Source organism: Platalea leucorodia, assembly GCF_965183815.1.
Source record: "Platalea leucorodia genome assembly, chromosome: 17".
In the NCBI taxonomy this organism is placed as follows: domain Eukaryota; kingdom Metazoa; phylum Chordata; class Aves; order Pelecaniformes; family Threskiornithidae; genus Platalea; species Platalea leucorodia.
In genome coordinates, this window is record NC_138839.1 from 4,937,156 (window position 1) to 4,943,155 (window position 6,000).

Here is a 6,000-nt window from a genome sequence, read left to right on the forward strand (position 1 = left end):
ATCATCCAAACAAGGCCAGGACTTTTCAAAACAGGGGAACAGCCAAAGCCCTTCTAAGGTGAGAAGATGGAATCACCCAATACTATGCAGGGTCCTGAATCGCCAGGCCTTAGGAAAGTCTCCACTGATCCACATTTACTCCCTGAGTTGCATTTCCATAGATACTATCACCATAGTACAGAGCTGCTTAATAACATAGACTTCAAAATAGAGCTGAATTTTTAACTATAATCTATTCAAGATCTGTGAGCTGAGATTATGCAGTTGAACTTCAAGAAGGCGCTGTGCTGTGACTCTGGCTGGCAAGGCGTTACGCAGGTCCCAGCGCGGAGGCCTGGCCTCCGGTTTAGCTGATACCCAAGTGTCCCTGTCCAGAACCAGCCACCTCCTCCTCGCTCGGAGGACAGTCTCACCTGGCACCTCCATTCCAGAGAAAGAAAAGGCGCAGCGTCCCCTGGAAAGGGAAGGAGGAGCGCAGCAATTTCATCCTATTGCCCCAAGGGAAGGCTTCATTTTCCTGGCAAGAGGAGGATAGGAGGATTTAAATTAGATGTTTTCTTGTTGCAGTCTTGCTGATTCACAAATGCTAGTTCCCCAGAACGCAGTTGAAAGAGCACTGTCATTCACAGGCTCTTGTGGGTTTTCAGTGGATCCCCTGGGCTGCTAACGTAGCAGAGCATTTCCATGGTACCAAGCGATGTGGGTCTTTTCAGTGTCCAAACCCTCTCCAGTGCTCCTGTGGGCATGCGGGTACATAGCTATGCTGTGTGTATGATACTTCCTGATGATGTTGGTGATGCTGAATTATCTAAGCAACCCATGCATTTGAAGGTGGATGTGCAAGTGAGGAGATTTAACAGCCATGTCATAGGGCCAGGACAGTATTTTCCCATCCAGGTCAGAAGTGGTTTAGTTCTAGTTTAGAGAGAGTTTTGTTCTAGTTTAGAGACCATTGCACATCCCTGAAGAGAGATACTCCAAGCAGCTACAGGATTAGTGAATCCTCCCCAAACACAGGGAGCAGAGGCAGTGGTTGTAAAAGCAGCAAAACTTAACGCTTTTCAAAACAATTTTTTTGGTGCTGTGCTTGACTTCTCCTTTGGCCACAGCTAAGGGCAATCCTTAGTAGGATTTGTGCCTCCAGATTCATTGCCTGCTTTAGGAGGGATTTGGTTTATTGCCTTCCTTTCCCCAAACAGATGACTGAAAATGTGGCTGTTGCCTAAAAAGGGGCAAGAAAGGAGATGGCGGGGGGGGGGGGGGGAGAGTGAAAAACAGTACGTTTCAGGAGCCAGAGCAATCCTGAAACAAGCTGCCTTGTGAAATGTCTGTGGGTAATGTGAATCGATCCGGTTCATTCCAGCTGCTCCCCCTGCAGAGAGCTGGCATGACGTCCTGTAGCAATGCAGCACCGGGTTCCCCTGCAAGCGCCACTGCAGACTGTGCCAGGCCTGTGCCCTCAAGCTGCTCCCTGCGGCGGGACATGTTGGCTCTCCTTTGACAGATTGCTCTACGGAGAGGAATTTCCCGCAGAAACTATGTCCTGGTGGCGCTCTGACCAGACATCGCCTCATTTTTTCCTTAAACAGGGCTCCCTTTTTGTAGGCATCTCCCTATCCACAAAACAATCTGGGTCTTGTGTGAATGATGTTTGGCTCTGAGCAGCGTTGCTGTTGCTGAAATGAGACCGGCGTACAGACACAAACTGTTTAGCAGGTTCTTTTCTGTAGATCCCAGCCTATTTTTAACAGGATTCAGGCATTTTTTTCACGCTTTGCTTTTCTTACGTGGGGATATTTTATGGGCTAGCACAGTACTCTGCGTGTTTGAAGATTTGGGGAGGCTCCCCCTTGCTGCTCGCAGAGAGCAAGAGAGGGAGATGGTGAGATGAGGGGGCGAAATGGGAGCTCAGGTGTATGTCTCTGGCTGAGCTGGGGGGGACTGGAGCTGCAGCCGGTACCAAGTTTAGATTATTACCCCACATGAAGAAGGGAAACCTGGAGTCAGACGCTAGGGAAAAGGGCAGCCTGCATTCAGGGTGAGGGAGGAAACAGGAGAAAGAGACTAAGTACTCTGTATCTGTCCGAGGTGTGCATATCCCATTTGGGAATGTGCTTGTGGGATAGACCTGATGTTAAAGAGCTTAATTTGGGAAAAGCAAAAAGTCCTCAGCAAAAGGGAGGGAGAAAACATGGGTGACTAGGATTCATCTGGCTGCACGGATCCTGCATCATCCCACAGCTTTCTAGGGAGCCAGTTTGGTAGCGATGCAGCACCACGGCTGTGCGCCCCATGGTAGGATTGCTTAGGGGTGGGGGGAGTTGGGACTCCTTCCTTGTGTTCCCGGCCCCACGGGAATCGCTGGCCCGTGGTTAGCAGGAGAGAGCTGAAGGGGCAGGACGCTGCCACTGCCTGACTGCGGGTGAGTCACGTTGCTCGCCCGAGTTCCCCTTTCCTCTCGCTATGCAGCAATAGTAAATCAGCTGCCTCATGGGGATACGAAACGTTTGGAGGAGGCCGGAGGAAGGCTGCTGGAGATCTTTATCCTACAGTGTCCCTGTTGTGTGTATCGAGTCATGTTCATCAAACAATATAAGGCAAAGTACAAAATACTTGCCGGGAACAGCAGCAGTCAAAATCTTTTCAGCACAAAGCCAGGGCCTGTTCTTATTGCTATTATCTGCTGCAAGCAGATGCTGCCTGGCATCTCCTTTCCCAACAGCAGTATTTTGACATGCCCAAACTGTCTGACAAACAAACCACCCACATGCTGCAGTGTTTTGACTTGCAGAGGGACCTTGCTGTAGATGCTTTTCCTGAGCTGCTCTCTGGAAGTACTTGGGTGTCTGTAACTAAAAAGGTGCTTTGGAGGCCAGCACGCCAGCAGCAGAGGGTGCTGCTTCCTCACGCTGCAGGAGCCGGCGGGAACGACTTTTCCCAGCTCTGTCCTGCAAAGGGAGCTTTTCCTAGAGGCACAGACCAACACAGCTGGGCCTCTGACACCAACTCTTGCTGCTGTTTCTTGAGCCACACACAGCGCAGAGGTGAGCGCTGATCTCCTGTGGCACAGTGAGCTCTCTGGTCAGCCTGCTCTCCCGGGAGCTACTCCACAGCTGCTGTTCCTGTATTACCCTGGTTGCCACCATTTTCCATTTGTGGTCCCCCATCAAAAAGGCAAGGAACTCATTTTTCTGCTTCCCCACTCCCGATGGCTTCTCATGCACAGACTGCGACCATGTGCTTACCCCCTACATACAGGCTTGCGACATACAGTGCAAGAAGGAGAAGGAGTGTTAGGATGTGTCCTTTTTACTGCAGACAGTTGTGTCAGCCAGTGACATTACTGTGAATTCAAGGGGCTGCTCCTGGCACGTGCTCTCATTGAGAGGTAGTCATGTCTCTACTACAGCTGGTGTTGTAAGGGTTGCTCCAAATAGAATTGGAAGTTTGTAGAGTATCTTCTGAATCCAAGTGCTCCAGAGTCGCATATATCCCGTTCTTTAAGGCAGGCCGCTTCACATCCAGCGCCCTATGCTGAAGCAGAAAGGCAAAGGAACAGTGACAGGGACCATCACAGCAAGCCCCTGCTGTCCAGGTGAATGTAAAGCAAAATACCTGGATTCCGCTTTGTTTCTGATAAACAGCCTCGTTTATTCGTGTTGCAGTGTGCTGAGATCTGAATTCACAAGAAGAGACTAACTAAAAGGAAGATGACTTTTTTTTCCTGCTGTGGTGGGTTGACCCTGGCTGGACACCAGGTGCTCACCAAAGCCGCTCTGTCACTCTCCCTCCTCGATGGGACAGGGGAGAGAAAATATAACGAAGGGCTTGTGGGTCAAGATAAGGACAGGGAGAGATCATACCCTAATTACCATCACGGGCAAAACAGACTCGACTTGGGGAAATGAGTTTCATTTATTACCAATCCAATCGGAGTAGGATAATGAGAAATAAAAGCAAATCTTAAAAACACCTTTCCCCCACCCCTCCCTTCTTCCCAGGCTCAACTTCACTCCTGATTTCTCTCCCTCCTCCCCGATGGTGGTGCAGGGGGATGGGGAATGGGGGTTGGGGTCAGCTCATCACACCTTGTCTCTGCAGCTCCTTCCTCCTCAGGGGGAGGGCTCCTCACACTCTTCCCCTGCTCCAGCGTGGGGTCCCTCCCATGGGAGACAGTCCTCCACGAACTGCTCCAACGTGAGTCCTTCCCACGGGCTGCAGATCTTCACAAACTGCTCCAGCGTGGGTCCCTTCCACGGGGTGCAATCCTTCAGGAACAGACTGCTCCAGCGTGGGTCCCCTGTGGGGTCCCAATTCCTGCCAGCAAACCTGCTCCAGCGTGGGCTCCTCTCCACAGGGACACAGGTCCTGCCGGGAGCCTGCTCCAGCGCGGGCTTCCCACAGGGTCACAGCCTCCTTCGGGCATCCCCCTGCTCCGGCGTGGGGTCCTCCGCAGGCTGCAGGTGGATCTCTGCTCCGCCATGGACCTCCATGGGCTGCAGGGCACAGCCTGCCTCACCATGGCCTTCACCAGGGGCTGCAGGGGAATCTCTGCTCCGGCGCCTGGAGCACCTCCTGCCCTCCTTCTGCACTGACCTGGGCGTCTGCAGGGCTGTTCCTCTCGCATATTCTCGCTCCTCTCTTCGGCTGCAATTGCTGGTGTTGTGCAGGGTTTTTTTCCCCCCTTCTTAAGTATGTTATCCCAGAGGCACTACCACCATCACTGATGGGCTTGGCCTTGACCAGTGGCAGGTCCATCTTGGAGCCAGCTGGCAGTGGCTCTGTCGGACATGGGGGAAGCTTCTGGCAGCTTCTCACAGAAGCCACCCCTGTAGACCCCCTGCTACCAAAACCTTGCCACACAAACCCAATACACCTGCAAAGGGCCCCTTGGGGATGTCTTTTTTTTCCTCCTCCATCCCACTCTCTTTTACTCGCTTTTCCACCACATGGAGCCATCTTCCAGCTGAGGAGGGCTTGTTGATTGTCCTCTAAGCAGGCTTGGCAGGATTTCTACCTCATGAAGCTGCTGTTTTAACAGTCTCTTTCTCTGTTCTGCGGCACACTGTGTTACTTTGGCTTTGTTGCTGTACGTTACAGACACTTATTGTTCACTATCTGTTGCATTGTCTCCCTTAATTCCCACAGGCAGAGCCTGCATGCAGCACGTACGTGTTTCCGGGCAGAGTGTTTACCCTCTCTCTCCCCCCCCTCTCCCCAGGGCATAGAAAGCTGCATGTCTGCTGCCTGCCTGTCTTTATACACACACACCCCAAATGCAAAGCAATAAGATCCCCTTTTTTTGCTAGTCTACCAGCCTACTGCTGCAAGGTTAGTACCAGCCAGGCATAAAGAACATCTACAAAGTCCGTACCAGCCTGAGAGTCGGTGCTCTTAAGAAGGATTTAGATGCTTAACTTCAGACATTCAAAAGGGACCCATTTTTCAGAAGGCGGGTGCTCATCCACTTCCAGACCCCACAGATAATCTACGATACTGAATGCTGAGCACAAAAAAGAAGGCATGCCAAGTCATTCCCCCTCCCACCTCCCTTTTAATAATCTTAGCATAAATTCACAAGGACGAGAGCTGGAAAAGTCTCTTCTAATCCAGGCTCCATCCCCAGTTAGTTTTCCAAACAGCCTTAGAGGGATTCCATTGCAGGCCATAAACACTGACATTTGTCAGCCACCCCCCTCCGCCACTGTTTGCACTGTTGTTTGAGACGTAGACAGTATTCAAAGCAAGCGATTGAAGATTAGCAATTCCTGCTTCTTAAGGAAGCAAGAAAGTCAAATATTAAGGAAATAAAAGGAGACAAGATTCCGTAGGAGCTGTGATCTCATCTGGCGAGAAGCCACCACAAAGCTGAAAAGTTCTGCTTCAGCACTTGTCACATCTGGTTTCCTCCAACTTCCCTGCTGCTCTTATACCTCCTCCACCCCATTTCTCCCCTTCTCCCCTTCTCCCATTTCTGTTCTTTAAACAGGGATCTGTTAG